This window comes from Pleurodeles waltl, chromosome 12 (genome assembly GCF_031143425.1).
Source record: "Pleurodeles waltl isolate 20211129_DDA chromosome 12, aPleWal1.hap1.20221129, whole genome shotgun sequence".
Classification (NCBI taxonomy): Eukaryota; Metazoa; Chordata; class Amphibia; order Caudata; family Salamandridae; genus Pleurodeles; species Pleurodeles waltl.
This window is the reverse complement of record NC_090451.1, coordinates 85,888,455-85,910,529: the sequence shown is the minus strand read 5'-3', so window position 1 is coordinate 85,910,529 and position 22,075 is coordinate 85,888,455. Positions and strand designations below refer to the sequence as shown.

The window sequence follows — 22,075 nt, the reverse complement described above, 5'->3', positions numbered from 1 at the left end:
CTTAGAATCACACTTCAATTCTGATCATAAGAGGTCCATGAGAATCTAGTAAGTAAAACATAATGTACCGGTTGACATATGTAAAGGGGGGTGGGAGGGTTGCAAGACCAAACACCATCACTGTGTACTACGCTACAGTGGGAACCTACATCATACACCAGATAAACAAGTGATATGTGAAGACCCACCCACATCCATGGAGAATCACTGTCACCAGCACTGGCTACCAACCTGCCATCAAACATCATCTTTACATCACTGTGGTCAGGTGAAACGTAACAATGCCACACCCCACAGCGCAGCTAGCCTCTGACCAGAAAAACCCTCAGCAGTAGAATGAATATGAGATGCAAGTTCCAAGAGATAAAGGAACTAGTGAAAATAACACTTCCAGATATCACACTACAAAATATACAACACCAAACGTTACACGTACTCAACATGCCCTCTGACACACACTTCCACATTTTACCACGTAAGGGGCAACCTCTTCACCCTCCTTCCAAATTATATTGTGCAGTACTAATGAACAGGAGGAATCAGAAGGAAATCTAGCTCTGAAGGAAGAAGGGCATTTGTGAACGCTAAAGTGCTGGCTGGATAGCAGTCCTCATTGGGTATTCTGCCGCTTCAAATAAGACCTCGAAGAGTACAATGAAGCATGAGGAGACTACTTAATCTTTGCCATGGTTATGGCACAGTGATGGTCGACACGGGTAACAGACTTTAAATTTTAGCCTCTAGGGTAGTCTAGAGCTGTAAGTACTTTACTAATGGTTGTTGCCCCTGCAGTGCGGCTCAGACAGTAACTCTGGAAAATAATGTTCTGGAACAACGATAAATAAGGAGGAGAGGAAAATATAACTAAGAGCATGGACTATTAGTTTAATGAAAGCTGCATGTAACCAGAAGTGAGGAAGAACTGTCGGGGAGACGAAGGTGTCAGCGATGAGGAAACGTTCCTCAAAAAAGAAAGCTTGCAATTCTCAGATACCATATCATTAGGATAATTAGGTCACACGAGAAAATGTAGGTAAGTAGAATTTAGGAGGAGGCAACAAGCCTTCAGCAGGGGTCTTCGTGTGCTTAGTCAATAGACCCGCCTCTAGACAACAGTCGATTATCAACTCTGAAATCGACCGTCACGTGCACACATTCACTTATTCATAGGAAAGGACTCCAAGCCTATCACGCCTACAGAGACCTAGCAGCACTAACAAAAGATACTTCCATCCTAGTTGATATGGAGGAGGGGGCTTTTGACCGGATCCTCCTGTATGTATACACCACAGCAATAATCCATGAAACATACCAACCGCAAATGGGTTTGGGTGGCAAATCGTAATATTCCCACGTCCCCTCAAGCACCACTGTAGGACAAACATCATCATAATCGCACACCTTGCACGCCTCCATTTCAAGGGACTATCAAACTACCTTTCCCTAAGAGACATTTTAGGTCTACTTTTGCCACTTAAGGGCACTACAAGGTGAAGTGACTGAAGAATGATGTAACAAAACTTAACACAACATAAAGTAATGAAACAATGCAAAGCCTTAAGCAGCTCTACTGTGCCAAGCTAGCTTTTTAAAAATTGCTTTGAGACTGGAGTTCTGCAGTCAGCCAGTTATATATGTCCCAGTGACAAGCATGACCATCAACCATACACAGATTAATCTTAGTAGCTGTGGTAGAGATTCAAACGTCCTCCAGCACACATCGAGAATAAACCATTATTTTTTTGGTCAATATTTCAAAGGCATTTTGTCCATGCACTGTCAACATGGTCTCCGAGAGTGTCCTCTGGTAAAGCAAAACAGTCTCCCAACATTAAGATGGCATCGTTGGAGGCACCCTCGTCACAAGGATGAGGACCACAGGGTGCTTTTTAGAATGTGAGCATCTTCTCCTCCTAGACGTCCCATTCCTTCAAATAGAGGACTGTGTGAATAAATTCCATCTTGCAACATACACTGTAAAATTATCTTTGGACAATCAATGCATTGCTAATTAATAGCAGCTCTATGAGCCTTTAACCTAAAAAGAATTTGGAAGCTTCAGTTTTAACCAATCAGTGACAGTCACTAAAATACTTCTGTTCGCTCATGACCAGAAGCATAGAAGTAACAGGGTTAAACTTGCTACATGTCAAGCCTTACCAGATCAACAACCAACGCCAGCTGAAAACACCTTCCAGAGCACCCTGCTGACCCAATTCCTATAAGAAACATACTGTCATCAACAAAGTCAATAATTTCATCATTTGCAGAGGAAAAGTTCCTCTTAACTTACAATAAGAGAGAACAGGTGTGATATGGACATCAGCAGGACAAACTCCCACCCACACAGAACAGGTACTGTTGAAGCAGCATCAGTACAAGCGAGGGATCAAAGGCTTGGGGGACACAAGCCAAGAGGGGAACGAAAAAATACAAGGCACGAGATGCGGCTATTCAAGAGACACAGGCACATGGAACAGGTACATCAGAAGTACAACTGCGAGGTCAGAGACAGAAGCAAAGAGAGAGAGAGAGAGAGAGAGAGAGAGAGAGAGAGAGAGAGAGAAGCAAAGAGAGAGAGAGAGAGAGAGAGAGAGAGAGAGAGAGAGAGAGAGAGAGAGAGAGAGAGAGAGAGAGAGAGAGAGAGAGAGAGAGAGAGAGAGTGTTAAGAGACAACTACATGGGGCAGGTACAGCAGCAGTACGAGTGAGGTCAGAAACAGAGGGATGAAAGCAACGATACTTAGAGGAATACAGACAGACGGCATCATGAGAAGCACGATTCAAAAGACACAGCCACATAGGACATGGACAGCTGATTCAGCAGCAGTACAAGTGAGAGGTCAGAGACAGATGGAAAGAGACAATAAGAGAGAACAAGAATTTACAACACGAGAGACACGGCTTTTCAATAGATATTGGTACTGGACAGGTACAGCTGGTGCAACAGCAGTACAACAGGTGAGAGGTCAGAGACAAAGGGAAAGACAATGAGAGAGAACAACAAAAATACACGACCCAAGAAGCAGCAAATCAAGAGGCACAACCACATGGACAGGTACAGCAGCAGTACATGCTTTCCTCAGTTAAACAAAGCAGGTACTGCAGAGACAACAAAGGGAGACAGAAAGACAGAGAGAAGACGTACAGTGGAAGCAGCTATTACATGAACAGTATAGCTGCAGAAGTGCAGTAAGCTTCCAATGTCCTTACACAGATTTGAGTGCTACGTGAAATGACTTCAAAAAGACTAACCAAAGAAGCAGTTCATGTCTGGAGAAGATTCAAAGAGCACCTCAGGAAGCATGTGTAGCGACCTCAATGATCATCATACACCACCATAGGAACCACAGATGGAGAGTGGTGCTAAGTTTGTGAAATATACACATTTCATCAACTACCAATCTCAATCAAAGTTATGATGAAAAAAACGGTCAATACAATGAGCCACGAGGAGACTAGTGTCAAACTGCAAAGTCAAGGCTGTATTACAGCTATACAGCACATCCTTCATAGGCAGGCCAACGTTTGAGTATTATGTCCTGTGGAGGAGTCTTCCCCAGGTTGTCCAGTTTTGGAGCAGTTACCTGGATTGTAACATACAATTCGTGAGGCATCCTCGGTCATATGGTCTCCAGTGATTAAGACCACTTCTGTAACTTAACTCCGATCACACAAAGGTGCAGATGAAAAGCTGCAGTTTGAATGCCTCTCCTTCCTGAGAGGTTAATGATGATGCGGTCAATGGGATACAGCTTCATAACATACAGAATGAAAGAGGGAATCCGATTTAAATGTCTATCCCTCGTACCTGCACTACTCCGCAAAGTCCAAACTGCAACCTCAATACCACACTAGAAAAGGTTTTTCCCCAAAAATTTAGAGAACAAACATTCTCATCTGCAGGCAGAACAAACCTAAAACATTCACACTCAAACTGCATCAAGCTCTTATTTAATTACCAGTGGGTAACACTTTCAGCGGGTACTTAATCTTGCTACCAGTTGTCCACTTCTAGGCAGTTTGTCACGGGCTGGGCAGCCAGTGCTGTGTCTGTCCTGTGGTTCCCTCCTTTACTGGTTACCACAGAGGAGACCCTGCCATCCAGCACTCAGAGAGCCACCGAGTCAGAAAGCACTCGCTCGGGGTGCCTTGTGGGATGCCCTGTCCCTGCTAATCTTAGTATTTCCCACCTGCCCCCTGCCCCCTGCCTGCTCCAACAGCAAGGCAATTGTGACTGCCAACCTTTTCAACCAAGCCGTATTTCTGACTTGTTCCTGGTTTGGATGGTGGGTATTCTCACTGCTGCAGTGAAGTGGTGTCAGATGCCCATTCTTCTTGCAATCCATTGCCACGGACCCGATTAGCCCATTTAAAGGGTGCCTCCCAATCACGAAGAGAAGCCTTCACACCGCCACTTTTAGTTTCCCTCCATGGTATACAATTTGGTGCTGTACCCATTCTGCGACAACAACTTTTAGATCTGGCTCTCACAGAGTTCCTGCTCCGGCCACTCCATGCCCCCTTGGGTGGTTGGGCCCTTGCCAAGCTCACTTGGTCACTCTCTCCATCTAATGTGGAGCACTCACAGTTCTGCGCTCTGATGAGCTCTGGGGTGTAACTGGACTAAACAGAAACAGTTATGGTTTAAGATTTCCTGGTTGAGGCAGTTGTTGGATTAGTTATCGCAGACCCCCTACAACCGCACTTCTCGGAGTCTTATATTTTTCTCTTTTTTTGCATCATTTTATAGACCAGCTTGGTCAAAGGGCTTGAAGAGTTTTACAACAGAACCAAACAACATTTTTTTCACTTTTCACCCACAGGGAAAATAAGTGATTTGCTCACAGAAACACAGGGTGTTGAGCCAGGGACGGGATTCAAGCCTGGTCCCCCATGTTCCTAAATCGGCAACTCAAGCCTCTGCGCCGCATCCCCTCACATACAGGAGGTTCATTTAATACATCGAGTAGCGGCTGAACCCTCTATTTGTGCTGTAAATACAAGCATCCCCCTACTTGATGTCCTCAGAAAACTAGTCAACAGAATCTGTAAAAGTAGATTCATGAGTCCCGGGGGGGGGACGGGGACGTGGGAGGGCTTTAAGCATTTGAATATACTTGCAATCTACCGAGTGGAAACAAACGCGAGGAAATAGACTCTTAGCCAGGAAATAGCCACTACATCTGGAGTCCAAGCAGAAGGCAACAGAGTTTGATTTTTGTGGAAATTAGTTTATTAAGAAACAAGCTGAGTAAGGAAGAGACGTCATAAAATGGGGTCTTTAAAAGGCGACTTGATTTGTTTTAAGTACAGATGGAAAAGATAAAAAACAAATCCACCAGCAAATGCACGTTCAGAAAAAGCATTGTGGAAGCAGATTTTCGGAGGAGAAGAAACAGTAAGATGTGTCAATTAAGTGTGTAAAATGTAATAAGCTGCCCAGAAATAAATATTCTTAAAGACAGAACGTCAATGCTTATTGATATGTGGCATATATATAGGGCATTCATTCCCTTCTGATGCACCGGCACTTCCTCGGTGGTGGAGTAAGAAGTTACATGTCCATTATGCACGGTTAGTTTCCAGCAGGGCTTGATATAGGTCATGAAAAGCAACGTACAGTGCTGTACATACCAGTTCAGCTGCTAGGAATGCCAGGAATGCCCTCTCGTGCCCAAGGAGGGGAATATACTCATTCCGCAAGCCAAGACATGTACGTACACGTGCACAAACAATATGGGTCACAACCACAACTCGCAATGTTTAAGGCCCCTGGGTCTCCTCACTTGAGGTCCAACCAGTCAATAACTCTTCCAACCAATGAAAATCAACTAGGCCCTACTGGTGAAGCACAGCAAATAACTCCATCTGCCCACACGAGATCAAATGGATTTGTATACGCTTTATAGAGAGGATTTATCAGAGCCAGGATTTGTTAAACGAGTGGGAGGTGGAGAGTTAAAGCTTGGCCTGGTGGGATCACAGCTAGATTCTCAAGTCCACGAAAGCTTGCAGCTTCCAAAATGCTAAACTATTGTTTCTTTAATAAACTTGAACTACAGGGGGCCCGGCTTTACTTGTCAGAAGTGCTGCACAACTCTCTACAGGGGATGCACATTTGAATTTCCTGTCTGCTGGAGCTGTGTTGTAGGCAAACACATCAATGGCCGAGATAAGCAAGTGGAAAAGCCTCACGGATCAGTCTTGTGCAGGTTCTGGAGCGAGGTAGGTACAGAGTCAGAGACCACACACTACCACCCTCCAAGTACCTCTGGCCAGAGAGATCGCTATTGTCCACCAGAACTAGAACACATTCCTTTAGAGAACTAGGATACCTGCGTAAAGTACAATCGGATGATTCGAGGAGGCTAGCCGAGTAAAGGATATGGGATATTTGGTGACCTCATGCTTCGAAAATGAAAATATTTGTCCCTGCTGCCACCAGTCATGGCCGTTAATTCCCTCCCAGGCATTACAGGCTTGTAACTAAGAATCATACTCCATGGCTGTGGAATGGCCTCTACTTTCATGCAAAGTAGTGTCCCACAGCCATAAGCACTGACTTGGGCTTCTACTGCACCACCTCGTGATTTAGCTGATGCACCCAGCTTGGCACCTCAAGCAGCTGGCGCTTCACCCAAAGGGTTTGTCGACTCCCCCTACTACACTCTTCTCCAGTGCCAGGAATTGCTCTTATCTGGCTATTCCACTCCTCCAGCCACTTATCACAACTGCTTTTCCTGGCCTGCACTCCTCCCAGAGCCCATTGTTATAAAATACTGATAAGTACGATATAGACCCAGAACCACAACCACAAAGAGCAACTGGTGAGTCAGTAGGAAGCGTCATTGTCACAAGAGAAGACTTCTAATAGGCCGAATTCAACAAAAGTGAATACTCTGCATTAACATGAGCTACAATTGAACTACACTAATTTTGGCCACATCTTAAGGATGAAAGTCTAATTTGTGACTACTGAACAGCTCACATATCTTACATGTGTACATCTGCAACAGTTACTTCACCAACCGATCAGTCTTACTAGACCACTAAGCAACGGACCTGGAGAGGTATTATGAAGTCAAATGAATGGAAGAAAAGTGGTAGGGAGGCTCTAAAAATGAAAATCAGGAAAACAACTTCCATGACAAACGGAGGGTGTTTTGATGTCTAAATTCAGTTGGGCAGTTCAAGCCGGTGACCATTGACGTATAATGAGATTCATGGTCCTGGAGCCGCAATCTGAGTGCGAGTCTAACCTGAGATTGAAAGCAAACAGGAGGAGAACATGCTTTGCACAGAGGGTTCCCGTATTGACGGGTTGGCACAGTAAGTGAAGGTTTGGCTGTTAACATAGAAACAAAACTGAGGACCAGAGCAGGCATTTGTGAGTCAACAGTGGGAGCAGGGATGAAATTATTTAGCAATGGCTAAGCTACCTCAGAGTAGATGTCAGTTGAGCACTTGCCTACCTAAAGCACAACTTGATACATCACTGTGCAACTGCTAAGGCCAGTGGCACAATGGGAAAATGGTGAACTGAAAATACGGCACAACAAGCAGGATAAAGCATGTGAGGAGGTGACTTGGATGCAGGCTCAAAAAGCTAGTGCACACGCAGCGCTTGGATACCTTCCAGGTGCAGAGTGGAATGGACAAAAGAATGTTCACTAGGTCACAAACAAAGTGCTCAAGAGATGGCTTGAAGACAAACTGGATCAGGATGGGAGACAGACGTGAGTTGGCAGAGTTGTGTCTTAATTTTTGCAGAAGGTTCCCAGGATGAGAAGGCAGATTTCTGAACTTGGTGATGGCAAGGGTTTCTTTAAGAAAAGATCACCTGTGCTACGAGAGAAGGAAGCAAAGTTTGCATCTGGAATAGAAACTGGAGGAGACAGCTACAGTAATCACTGCCAGTCACGATAAGGTCCTGATGAGAAAACCAGAGATCCAGACGACTCCTTCCTTCATGGAGGCCATGGAGAATTGTTGTGTGCATGTGCAATTCTAGGCGACGTTCTCAGTGAATTTTCACTCGCTCATGATGAGAGGGAAGAAAGCGTTTTTAAAGTCACTTGAGATGGCCAGAGATGCTTTCTCACTGAGAAACCCGGCTGGGTAGCTTCCGTAGGGCAGGGCTGCGACTACAGAAAGTAATGTATTGACTCGAGAAGACGCAAGTTGATCTTTTCTCCTGCACTTAAAAACGAGCTATTCATATTTACAGTGAGCAGTTCAGTCCATGAAACTGCCTTAAAAAATATGAACGTGAATTTGAATGCAGAGTTGGCAAACTAACCGCAACTTCAGTGGAGGGTACAGTGGCGAAGACAGTGTGCCATGTGCTCTAGTGCAAGGAAGGAAATGGGCACAGTGGCCGCTGTTTGAACTGTGAGATCCAGCAATAATCATGACTGAGTGGGCCTGGTGCCACTGCATCTGGTAAACCATCTGGACAAGGCAAGCAATACAAACAAAAAAAAAAAACGACTTGTGATGGACTGTCCCTGAATCCTTAGATTTGAGCACTAGAAAGATCTTTAAATAAACGTAATACGTGCACTCATAAGTCTCCGGGTCTTTCAGCATATTTGCACCACCGAATGGTTCATCGTCAAGTATAAAATTCAAGGCTCTCAACGGGACCCAACCTGGATTTAGATCCCTGAAATCACAGAGGACGCCCAGTTGGTTCTTTACCAGAGCCTGATATTACGACATGTTTCGCCTGCACAGTACTACCATCACAGCTACTGCCCTTACCTTGTCACAAAGTTTAAATAATTTACTCGCAAGCTGTAAAAGTTATTTGATTTTAAACCTGACTGGAGTAAACACCCAGTGGGATGCATTATTATTTTGCACGGTTTACAATTTTGGAACGTCATAACTTAATACATAAACATATTGTGCACTGCTAAACAACAATAAAACCCCTTCAAAATACACTTCCTTCCAAAAACGAATCCCGTGTAAATGTAGGGTTCTTTCAAAATTGTAAAGCATGGTACTTGGTCTTATAGTCCCAGTTCACTCCGCCCCTTCCAGACAGGAGGAATCCAGATGCTAAAGTAATGCAAGTTAAAGTCTCACTCCTACTTCAGCCCGTAAGTCGCAGGAAGGTTTATCTTTTGAGTCGGCGCACTTTTCCCCTGGCGTTAACATAGCAATTGTCCAACTTGGCAATTATTATTTATTTTTTAACAAAAAAATCGAAAGTTATCTAGCGGTACGCAGTATTTGAGACTTTCTTGCATGCACACAAATTCAAATGCATTTATTAAATTTCGTGTGACCATAATTACGAGCATTTCTGGGGTCAACATGTGGCATATTCTCAGAGGCAAGGGCATGCAATAGGCACAATTGTCCCTGACCCGATGTTATCGGAATGCTGCAAAACTCCTGGATAAAAATAGGTCAGTGAGTGTAAATATACGGTGCAGCAAGACACCCAAGTTTGAAACAAGGAGCCTTGCAAATGTTTTGAAAGTTGACACTGGAGAAAGAAAGTCAACAAACCCCTCTGAACAGGCCTATATTTAGACAATCGTGTACTATATTAAATATTTTTCGTTTCAAGTGAGAAAAAAAAACAAAAAAACACAAGAAGCAATTAATCAAGACGAAGAACAAGTATTTACCAAGTACGGAGGTATTCGCTGTTTACGCTCGCCAAAGAGCACTGATGATTCTTACCACAAACTCTCAATCTGGTGTGTAGGGCTACTGATCGTTTATAAGATAGTTATATTCAAAACCACTGACAGGTACTGCTAAATAACCAAATAAATAGTTCTGGATATCATTAGCTTTTCTCAAATTATTTATCTGCTGCAAGCCTATGGCAAACCGACCACATGTAACAAAAAAAAACAAAAAAATTAAAAAGCAAGGTATGGTTGTTAGAATTCAGAGCACTGGAAGTTTAAGGGCTGTTATGGAGGTGAATCAGGTAGCATATCTGGAAGAAAAATCGACTTCCTCAAAAAACATCCTCAATATCTGCAGGAAGAACAAATGAGTGGAAGAGACCTTCTTCTTGCCTTCAACTATCTCCTAATGAGGGAGATCAGTGGAAACATAATGCTGCTTGAGCCCTGACAAAATATTCTTTGGAGTGGTGCAGCACCAGAGCTGGGCAACAGGTTTGAAGGACTTTTGTGAAGGCTGCAGGTGTAAAGTGAAACCTGGGCTTCCGTGGCACTGCCACCTGTCACCTTGTGAATAAGAGGAGCAATGGCTCCTCCACAACAGGCACCCGCTGGATGAGTTTCAGGCGCCATCTGCTCAATTTCCAGTTTGCGTCCTCAGAGAGCGCAGAATGCTCAGCACCAGGCCTAATCTCCCTGATCATTATATCAGGTGTACACTTAGCCATTAACTGACATGCAATGAAAAAACACATGCTTCTCAGCGAGCAGGTGTGGATTTAATCATGGGGCATTAAAAGTGTGGGCTTTTTGGATCTATTTTGTAACATCAGTGTCTAAGGAGAGAGGATGTGACCAACCCATTTTAGATGTTTTTCTTAATGGGTTTAATTTTTCATGTGTTATTGAGTGAGGAATACTTTTAATACAATGACTGCACCAGGTCGGATTACACGTGCTGTGCTCTTCTTTGGGCACTTGCTAGCATTCCTTTCACACTGTTGGTCAGGCTAATGGACTTAACAAAAAACAGTGCAAGAGATCTAGAACTCAGAAGAAAGATCTTTGGTGAAGCAAGGATAAAAAAAAAATATTATCCCATTCAATATTTTCTCCCATAACGGAACATGGTGAACATGTTTGGTTGGTGTACTGTTTCCCTGCTAGCATAAAGCTGATGTGCCTGGGAGGAAACCGAGTCATCAATTAGGTGAAGAGAGCCTGGAGTAGGATGCTGGCAAAAAACAAGGGTCTGTCTGGGGGCATCCAACAGTACATAATGCAAAGCTGTTAGGAAAGACGCCACTACTGAATACATAATGATAATATGGATCAACTATGTAAAAAGATCCAAATATAAATTGTTATAATGCCTCTGATATTTTTGTTGTCAAAGCAACAATTAATTTAAGTAGCATGCACACGATTGGAGCCACCTGCCCCGTTTTCATTTACTGCAACAATCAATGGAAGAAGTGAGCGTGAAAATGTGGGCAAGCCAGTTTAGTGATTTGCATGTGGATAGGCACCGTCAACCCATACTTCTCCCAGACAGAGTGACTCTGCAACTCTGGACGGCTGGGGGCATTGCCACAGTTTAAAAGCATACCGACTAGGGCACTGCCCTTGGGAATAATGCGTGCTTAAAGTAGAATGGATTACATCAGGGAGTTAGGGAATCGAAAGCTGCCCTAAAGATCACCTGAAGCATAACATGAAAATGCTCACATCAATCCTTCTGCTTTGGTTCTTCCATATTTTGTTATTCCTTGTTGCTCGGGTAGGAGCACCAAAAGTGTGTATGTGAACTATGCACCTTTCTGTAGCTTTCAGACGAGTCACGATGTTTGAGCCAAAATAGCATACCTCAATCTAGGGATAGGTGGGTGTGAAGAATAATGGGGGTCCAACTCAATTTCACAGCTTTTGGCTTCTATCCTTCTGCATCCCACCAACTACCAGAAAACCATTGGGCTCAAATGGCACATCCATCAGAGAAAATGAAAAACTAACTGCCCGTAACATCAAGACCATTCCCTGCTTCCTAAAATTTCGGTTAATAATTCAAGGACTCCATGGTGAGTATGTGTCCTATTTCCGACTGCTTAAATATTTGATTAGTTAACATCCTATCACAAAAGTTTCCTTCAGATTATTTTCATGTCTTCAGTTTCCACTGCTTAGACATCCAAACCTTCCTACAATGTATGCCACACCCGCAAGAACCCAGGTTCACCCTGGCCACCAATTAACACCAAAACAGCTGTCAATCAAGGATAATTGAGTCTGAAGCAGAACTACCAGCTGCCAAAATATTCAAATATTTACATTTTTAAGACTTTTTATGGCCTTTTACTTATCTTAAATATTTGTTGGTATGTCAGAGATGCCTAATTATGTACATCCTTAAATGAAATACTGTGACACCTAAAGAGGCATGATACACTCCAACAAAACTGCTAATAAAGACTCTACAGCATCATACATCTTCAAAGAGTGCCTTTAATGCTACACAATGTTGGGGCAGCACTCTATGCTACAGTAAAGAACCAACAAACAGTAAAACCATCTTTTGTGCTCCAGCATACAAAACATTATTTTAAACAACCTGTGTGTATATATATATATAAGCTCCAAATGGAAATACATTACCATTTTATTATTAATTTTTAAATATGAGCTTCAATAGAAATCTGGTTGTATTTTTAAGTCTGGAGTCTACCATATCACACCTAAACGAATATACAACTATACAAATCTGTTTGGTAGTATTAAATACAGTTTTGTAGCAGGTTAAAACAGATCTTATCAAGGAGTTCAGTTTCAGTACAGACTTGTGCACAAGATGGAGGTCTCTCTCTTAACATCAGATATGGTTACACTGAAGGTGCGCTCCATTTCTTACTGTGGTTCGACATCTTTGGGATCTATTGGCTTGGTCATTGCTTTATGCAATGTTGTACAGGATCAGCAAGGTAGGATTGGCCAGAGGTGCTTGTATAAATGGCCACTGGAATTATGCCACTGGGGAGGATATAATATGTGGTAGAGTTCACTGAATTAAACAGCAAGAAAATGCAAATTATGCGGTGTAATGCTGCACATTTTTTGATAGTACTATTTAATTATTTTGGCACATGGTAATATTACCTGTGCAAAGATTCCACATCATTAATACTAGTTTAACATTCAAATAAGAAACTGAAAGATGACTAGTACACCTTTGTGATGGGCTTCCACTACACAGGAACATGCGTCACCAGGCCTTAGTAACATTTGATCCGTTTTAACTAGATATTATTTTTTTCGGTAATAATTGGAAATTATGCAGCAGATAATGGATCTGGGGCAAATGCGACAAATCCATAATTATGCAAAATAGGGTACAGCATTGCATTATTACTATATATGTATGTGTATATATATATATGTATATATATATACACACACACACACACACACACACCCGTGAGCGTCTACAAAATGACTTGCCACCATTTTTGTATTTACCAATCTTAGATGGACTGGTAAATAAGGAACAAAATTGAAATTGAACTACCATGAAAGCACTTTTTAAGCCACAGGAATCAGCAGCAACTTGCTGTCCCCCACTCCAAAATAAATAAATAAATACATGGATAAATAAATTAATAAGACCAACCAACCAAGTGTGAAGTTGAGGGCTTGAGGCTACAGGGAGCAGCCAGTGGTTGAAAGAAACATGGAGAGTGGGGGTGGAGGGGAAAAGGAGCACATGAGGGAAAAGCAATTTGTAGGGTTTGGGAAGACGCAAACAGAGGTGAAATCAACATGGTGCACAAAGGAGTTTGCGGAAGGCAAGAAACACACAAAGCAGATCCTGCAGCATAAGAGGGAGATGGCAGCACAGAGATGGCCATCTGGGTGGGCAAAAGCAAAAGAGGGAGAAAGCTAGAAAACATATGCACTCCTACAGTGCTAAACAAAAAAGAAAAAAAAAAAAAAAAAGTAGTTCTCGAAAAGTGAGCAGTGTAACAATAGAAGCCAGCCAATCAAAGGAATGGCAAAGATGCGATTGACACGCTGGGACAAGGAAATCCATCAAATAACAAGCAAGCAAATGAAAGCGACAAAGCCAACCAATGGTAGCAATAAATGGGCTCTAAGCTTGAGAAGTCCACAACAGGTCTTTTACAACCAGACATTTGCACTGTCAGCTAGGCTCAAACTAAAAATGCACATAAAATGAAAGTAAAACTCATTCCTCAATACTGCCATTCACAGTCATGTCATCTGGTGGCTGTCTTACAACTGGGCATATTTTATTTAAAGGAAGAATATATATATTTTTTTCCTTCCATCAAGTCCACATTTCTTTTCCTGAGCCCCTTGTGGAAGAACCCCAAAACTTACATTCTGAAAAAAACAAATCCTCTAGGTCACCTCTGGGGAAATCACATTGTTCAGTACATTCAAGTTATTCTGGAAATATGACAATTACATGCTGCTTTAGGCACAATTAAACTCCAAAAATAATTGATTCCAGAATCTTGTGATCATCCCATTTAGATGTAGGTGTTAGTAACACTGAATTATGCCAACTCACTTTCACAACGATTAGGTGCTTGGCACATTGACCAATGCCAATTAGCAATTGACAGCTAAGGGGTCTTAACCATCAACTGCTTTGCAATAAGATGTCAGAAGCAGCCGCAACCAATAACTAATCAGATATTTAACAAAATTATTAAGTTAAAACAACACTCCAGTGCTATGCATAGAAGAGTATGTGTCAACTATTTGCCCTGTCAGAAAGCTCTTTTTTGTCAAACAGGTGCACTCTAAAAAGAGCGTACTCCGACTGGAGCTCAGCTTCACCACTCTGTGCTTCCAAGAATGCTCACGGCGGCTCAAGAGGTTAGTGAAACTCAATACCTCAAGGAATTATCTTCAAAGCAGGACTAACTTTTTCAAAGCCCTCCTTGAAAACGCACTTCTATGCCGCCAGAGAGAGCACCCATTAACCTCCTTGGCTAATGCAATAACACGTCTGTGTGGCGCTCTTGTTGCTAGTGGCACCATTTAGTGCACACCCAAAGTTCTTTATCCATTTTATAATATGCTACATTTCTCACTTGAAATGTGGTTTTCCAGGAACAAAATATGTACCTGCTTTCCCTAGTCCACCTCTTTCGCCCAGTTTTTTTTTAGGTCTACCTAGAGCAGTGATACTTAAAGTATGGCCAGGGCTCTACATGCAGCCCTTCTGACCTTTTACGTGCGGCTCCATGGTCAACAGAAGCACTAGACTGATGTTTACTAGTCTTATTGCATATGTACCCCTTATCACAAAATTAAACTAGCGGAAGAAAGTAAAGTCCACATTTAACCCCAATGTGCCTCAAGCGTGAACTAAAATAACCAGCACTGAAAGTCTTCTGGGGCTTTGGAGGATCACTATTGGCTTGCCAAAGTAGGAAAGCTGTGGTAGCTCTTAAAAAGCTCTTCACAAAGGACTGACTGAAGAACTTGTGTGAGCCACCTGAAGAAATGTGTGCTTGTTTTATTTATCTAGGTACAGATACCCCTTATGGAAGTTTAGTTCTCACTTCTTTTCCATGTTTAACATGACTTCATCTAGTCTAGTAATGAAATAGACTTGTAAAGGATGCTTTACTTCAACCAAGAGAGTACAAGAAAATGCCTATTGTCTTTTGGCTGAAATCTCTCTAGTATGAGGGGAAGAAACACTGAAAGTTTTGCAGTGACAAAAGAACTAAGATTTTTGACACCCATGGTAGCACACCCAGGGAATATCAAATGCCCCAAATATATTACCCCGTCTATGCATATCATTGTACCAGTTAAATATGAAGAGAAACTGAAAACAAGGTAAAAGCAAAGCCACACAAAAAAGGAAAGCCAAAAAAAATGGAAATCAAGGTTTCTTTCCGTCTCCAAACAGTGACATCAGCACTACAGTGGACTGCTTTCAACAAGCTCTGGCACGCTGACCAGATAGCTTGCGATGACTGGCACATTTCCATTCCCAGCTGGAACAGCATTTGGTTTAGAGGGAAGCCCTCATCTAAACAATCTACTGCTCAGCTATGTTTTAAAGGAAAATAATGAATTGAGATAAAAAGGGAGGTTTATACACAGGAAAATAAGCAAAATCTGTCTGGAGCACAAATGTTAGGCAAATGAAAAGAATAACACCACAGTCGTAATCATCATACATGGCATTTGAGCCCTAACATGGGATGTGTGCAGGTAATGTCACAGATCAACACCCACCACAGATTGTGTGAAGTAACAGTGTCCTACAAATTGGTATCAAATGTACGCCAAGCACTCTCTGTTCGCCCACTAATAGTGCCACGACTGGATGTTCACATTTTAGGTGGCTAATGTTCACAATAAAAAAAAATACATCAATTATCTTCAAGTGACACTTAAGTCCACATGTACCTGAAATAGAGTAACTCCAGACAATGTTTTTCCCTGTGGCTGGAGCTCGTCTGGACATAGGCCAAACACTCTGTACCTGTAAACCAGTTGTTCAAATCCTTAACGAGTCACATAACTTGGCCATTATTTGTTTGTAATATTTATTTATAACCTTCAGCATGTTAGGAACATTTGTTTTCAAGATCCTGGCTAATTTCTCTCCTATACGTAATCCTCTCACGAGCTTCAACAAGAATGAAACAGCTTTGTTATACCTAAAAAGGTGTTTGCATATGTCACTTCCCGACTCAAAAGCTTGGGTTTCCTTATCAACTAAGAATAGATGCCAAGTGCTGCCATATGTGAAAGAACAGTACCAGCTATCAAGGGCATGTCATGAATGCTACTATCCGCCGTAGAGTGCACTAGCTGGCTACTTACAGGTACCTACAGTTGGCTGCATGCCACCAAGGCCAGCTACCTACAGATATCTGGGTGACAGCAAGATCAGGTTTTTACAGCTGGCTGCACGCCAACAGATTCATCTTTAAAACTGGTTGTGTGTCACTGAGACTGGCAATCTGAAGCTGGTTGCGTGCTACCACCAAGGCAAGCTACCTTCAGCTCGTTCTGTGCCAGTGAGTCGGTTACCTACAGCTCATTGTATACCACAGAGGACGGTTATTTGCAGCTAGAGGTTCACATGTACAGTAGGCCACAGCACCAACGTCCAAATCTAACAAATCAACCTACAAATGTGGCCATTTCGGAACGTTTATTCACATATACATCTGCATTCAAATACTGAACGTACGGCTTGAGTCCATCTTTCTTTGAAAGGAAACGCTTTACTTACATATATTTATTTGCACAGGATGACAGCTACTAAGCGCACAATAAACTGACAGGTGGCAAGCACGAGGAAGGACTGCATTACAAGCCAGCCACAAAATAACAAAGGGCATAATTATAATGCAAATTAAAGAATTAAATAAAAATATGCACCTTTGGCATCTTAAATGTGAACTGCAGCAATTTTCTCTGCATGTCTCCATATGTCCTCATCGCCTAATTTGACAAGGCCTTGGGGAAGTGTTGGGTATTGCAACTATTTGATATGTGGTTGGCAAATTGTTACAAGTTACTTACTTTTGGCATGGACAGAATCAGACAGAGTGCACGTGGTCACTTCAGTCCTCCATTGGTGTAAGGAATTAAAGACCCTGAGATGGACATATGCAAGACAGTCTGAAACCACCTCTAATTCTATCTGCTCGCCTCACACTCTTCGTGACCAAGGTGATTTTCACCACCCTAGATCAAGTAGTGACTTGTCTGCACCCACTCTACAAACTCAGATTTGGCATGATTGACACACTTCCTAAATGGCACCTATGGCATTTATTTAGCACTTACTACCCACAAAAAGGCAATGAAGTGCTTTACTCCAGGCAGCACACTTTTCTAGTACCCAAGGTTATGGTTTAATCTACCGGTTAGTGGAACTGCTTTTTGCTCTTAAGGAAACCATCTCATGCATCTACTTCACCTTCTTTGTGGTGGATTAAAGGAATAGGAGAGAGATGTGATCATCAGCACATGCAATTGAATCACGCCAAAGAACTGCAGTGTAACGGAAATGGATTATTCATCCAAGCAACAAAACAGTTGCTATTCCTATCAAGACACATAGCTTAGCACCAGAGTCTTTTTGTTGAGCTTGCCATCAAATTGAAAATAAGAGTTTCAGACTAGATCTTCCAGGGCTGGCATAAATCAGAAGGAGCAACAATGTTCCACAAATGTTTAAAAGAACAAGTGTTACACACCTGTCCTTGCATAACATAACTTGACCTAGCTAGCCCTCATGCAAGAGGAACTCTACATGAGGCCCATCCGAACAGCTGAGTGTGTTTGGAACAGAGTTTTGAAATCAATCACTAGGTTCCACCAAATCATAATACCCATTCTCCAGAGACTGCATATCCTGAATTAAGTATGGGGACACATTTGCTGCATAATTTGCAGATTTCAACACAAATATTCCCAACTCAAACAGATCAATGGTTACTTTAAAACAGTGCGACATATGGTGCAGTGGTCGTTTGTAAAATGGATGTGATCACATGTTTCGTTGTTTTATTATTCTCCTATTTTTGCCAATTACCCGGCTCGATAATTAGGTCTTCCATTGCAATTGCAGTAGTATGCATTCCTGACATGCAATTGATGTGGGTACTTGGCTGCTAGGTCTCAGAGTCACCACACACTATAAAAATTAAAAAGCTATTTTTTTTAAAGTTTGCGGACGCTTGTTGGGCAGCGCAAGGAGAAATTGAATTTCCAGGTAGGTTTGTTTTCCAACCCGTACTCATTTCGAAGCTTACATTGATAAAGGTTGGAAATAGACTTTGCTGACATGACCGCAGAGACCGGTGTGGATTGTAAAGGACCATAATGCCGGATATAATGACACCTTGGTGGTCCATAATGCCGGATATAATGACTATGATCTACGATCGGGTTGTTTGAGCTCAGGAAGCCGGTATTAGTTCTCTCTCCTGGACATGAGGACCAGTTGGCTGCACCCAGGGGGCGCAAGATACGGTGGCTGCTCCCCTCCCTCCCTTTCTTTATGCCGGCACTCACAGCTCAGCAGTTTGCTACATTGATGCGCAATAACGGATTCCACTTCAGGGTACACATACGACACAAACTAACAAAGTAACATTACCTTTCTTAGCAGCACACTTGGAAGCAGAAGAATCAAAGACTGAATGTCAACCACAATGGACGGGAACAGACACTATACGTCAGCTATCACAGATGAGAATGACAGGTTAAGGTTTATGTTTTAAGAGATCATGGTATGCAATGTGTTCCACAAACCTTTATTTTTTTAAAGACATGTCAAACGTTGTGTGTTTCCAGACGGTGCTAAGTCCTTTACACTGGAAATATGTACTTCTTTATGGAACTACCCCACGAAAGGCATAATAATGGAGATCGCTGACCTGAAAAGGGGTCAAGGGTTAGATTTGATACAGATGTGGTCTTCGCCACCAGACTATCCGCGATCTAAAATTCTATCCACGCATCTGACTTTTTAAAACAGGTCCATCTGACCTGCCTTCCAGTGGCATAATGAGATGTGTCAGTGGGCGTTGGAGACCCAGGGAACGTGTCTATCCCCAGGGAATAGGCTCCTTTCTGCGATTTACTCTCCCGACAAGAGGGTAGAATTGAATGGTGGAGAAGAAAACTGGAAAGTTATTCAACATAAAGTAAGAAGTAGAGACAAAAAAAATATAACAAAATTAATAAATTAAAAAAAGAGTCGGCAGGAAAAAAAGTTTGGAAGAAATACAAAGCCTGGAAATTCAAGAACCGGGAAGTAGAATGGCAGGACAAATGGCAAAACTAACAAGTTGTTGATGTAAATGACAACTGAGGACCGTGAAAGAAAAAAGGAAAAAAAACAGGGAGAGCGAAATCCGATACGGCAAAGTAGTTATGAAGGATGAAAGAACCGCAAGAGGAAAAAAGTATTGATACGCAGTAAAATGTGTACAGGGTGCGGAGTCCTGGGGAGTTGGTTAAGTAGCAGGAAGATGTGAACAGTAAAATTAGAGACCGTTACGAGCGGATAACAGGTAATGACATGAAAAACAAACTGGAATGACACTAATGAAAACGACTGCTTTAGACGGGTAAAGAAGTGGTGGAGGTATATACATTTAGAAAAACGCAGAGGGAAACTAAAGTGAGCACAAACTATGGAATCAGAGTGGGAAGAAAAACAGTATGCAGATGAGAACGGAGGGGTGAACTGAAAGAAAATGTGAGACATAAAAGTGAGAATAAAGTTGACATTAAGAAGAGAAGACTAAATAAGGTCCGGGCTCCGACTGGACAGGTCTCCTAAACACCGAGCTCAGGTTCCGATCACGGCGCGGGTCCCCTCCCCGGTACAGGCAGAGCTTGGAGTAAAGTGATATAAAGTTTCGGCTCCGGCAGCGCGGGCCATTAGACCCCGGGAGGCTGCCCCGCCGCCTGTCCGCCTCCCGCCTCCCTCCTCCCGCCTCTGGTGCCACCACCCCGCATCACCTGGCCGTGCCACGCCGGGCCCCACTGCCGGGCAGGAGCCGCCTCCGCTCTGGGCCTGGGCCGCCGCCGCTCTCCTGCGCGTTGCTCCCGTTGGCAAGTAACAGTCTCCACGGCTACAGTCACTATGGCGCGCGGGGGTCTCGAGGCAACTGTTGCTATCCTCTCCTGCCTGCGTCACCAACGGCAACCTGCGACCAAAACCACGCCCAGGAGCCGCCTCCTTCTCCAGCATGCCCCTAGAAAATTGGCAGAGTGGCCCGTCATTCACGTAGACGCGCCGTTCATTGGTTTGGAGAGGCTCCCCGCGGCCGTCCCACTTCAGGGCGGAAAAATGGGAACCCCTTGGATTAGCTGGATTGATTGTCATTCATACGTAGGTCTCCAGTCATTAGCTGAGGGATTTATGGACAACAACCACAGGCAGGGGATACGGATCCTTACGCAGTTTGGTTGAGAAGTTACACGCTGTATGGTGGAGAATGACGGCACTTGGCGCACTCTGTGGCGGGAGATTAGAGACACAGAAAGGCGACAATAACAAACGCATGCCTGACCAAACTGGATACATTTGCAGAGGGTGTATACTGTTCCAAGTTAGCTAGCGAAAGTAAACTATAATAATTCAAAATCTCCTGAGTTTCTAGGTTGGCGTGAAACCGTAACACGTTTCTCTATTCATTTTATATAATTGAACGGAGTACCGTAATGTTTCTAAAAAAAAGTGTTTCTTTTAAAATACTGTGATACATATTGATTGAAATAGTTGGTACACGCAAAACTAACGTGCTTGACATAAATCCATCTCAAATGGTCCCAGCTAAAGATGGCGCCTGGGTTACAGGCTCATCAGAGGAGCCTCATTAAATGTCTTCATGGCCCTCTTCCGTTTCCACAGCACGAGATGTCCCGAGGCACCTGCACGACGCAGGTAGCGCGCGCACCTGCCAGCTGTCTCTCCTAGTTTCCAATTGCCTGGAGACCAGCTGTGCATGAACAAAGGGGGTGCTGTAGAGCAAGCATAAAGAAACGCCCAACAAAGCTAGAATGAAAAAGGCAAGAGGAGCCAGAGTAGAAAAAAAACAGAAAAAATAGAACGGAATGTAAATTAAAAACGACAGCTAAATGTGTTAAAAATAAATTTCACTAGAAATGAGCAAACTAAATATCAACCTACCCTCGCACATATAAATACATTCTCTATTTATACTGATCAAAATGTCTCAAATATTTCATATCACAATCAAATTAAAAACTGGAAAATTATTCCCAACACTAGATTGAGGGAAGAGCAGGCACGAGTATTTTCCTTTCACTTTGAAGTTAGAAACGTGTTAGATGTCTCTCATTATTTTGTACCATTCTTAAGAGAATATTCCTGTTTAACACCCAGAACGCCTAATAATGAAGGGAAAAGTCTTAATAAATATTATGTAGAGGCAAAACCCTAACAATTATTTCTTTCAAACTACAAAGGCCTTGAAAAATTCATTTTACACTATAGCAAAAGCACCAGCATACATTTCTCATAAATTTGCATTGTAGTATTAAAATGTATGCCTTTTCATGCTGTTGTGAGCACCCAGCATTACATTTCCATTTTCAGCGTAGTGAACATCTCAAGTAAATACGTCCTATTGTAATGTAACTAAACATTTGGAACACATTTAGTATCACAATTTAGTGAAAAGCTATCACAAATGTTTCCTATTGCAAACAGGTGAAAATCTCTATTGCCACATAAACAAAGATGACCTGGCAACAGTTCTCTCTTGTGAAGAAAGCCAAACTGTTTCCGGCAGAAAGCTACTTCAGAACTGCTGTTCAAGCTCTTGAGCTCCTATATCTGGATGGAGGTAATGCCCTGCTCCATGACCTTTCAGACTC

At 42.7% G+C, this 22,075-nt stretch overlaps 1 protein-coding gene across 3 annotated transcripts in view; it reads right to left on the bottom strand.

Annotated features, from left to right (window-relative positions):
* The window catches only part of RFX2 (regulatory factor X2), a 163,724-nt gene extending 143,402 nt beyond the window's left edge, over positions 1 to 20,322 (bottom strand). Inside the window, exons 1-2 of one of the 3 annotated variants that reach the window (XM_069216389.1) lie at positions 20,192 to 20,282; positions 2,161 to 2,219 (exon numbers count right to left, since the gene is read on the bottom strand). The gene's annotated coding sequence lies outside the window, so the exon portion shown is untranslated. Of the gene's footprint in view, positions 1 to 2,160; positions 2,220 to 20,191 lie in introns of all 3 variants that reach the window. The other 2 variants (XM_069216390.1, XM_069216388.1) reach the window with 2 other exon arrangements.
* Between the last annotated feature and the right edge of the window lie 1,753 nt (positions 20,323 to 22,075).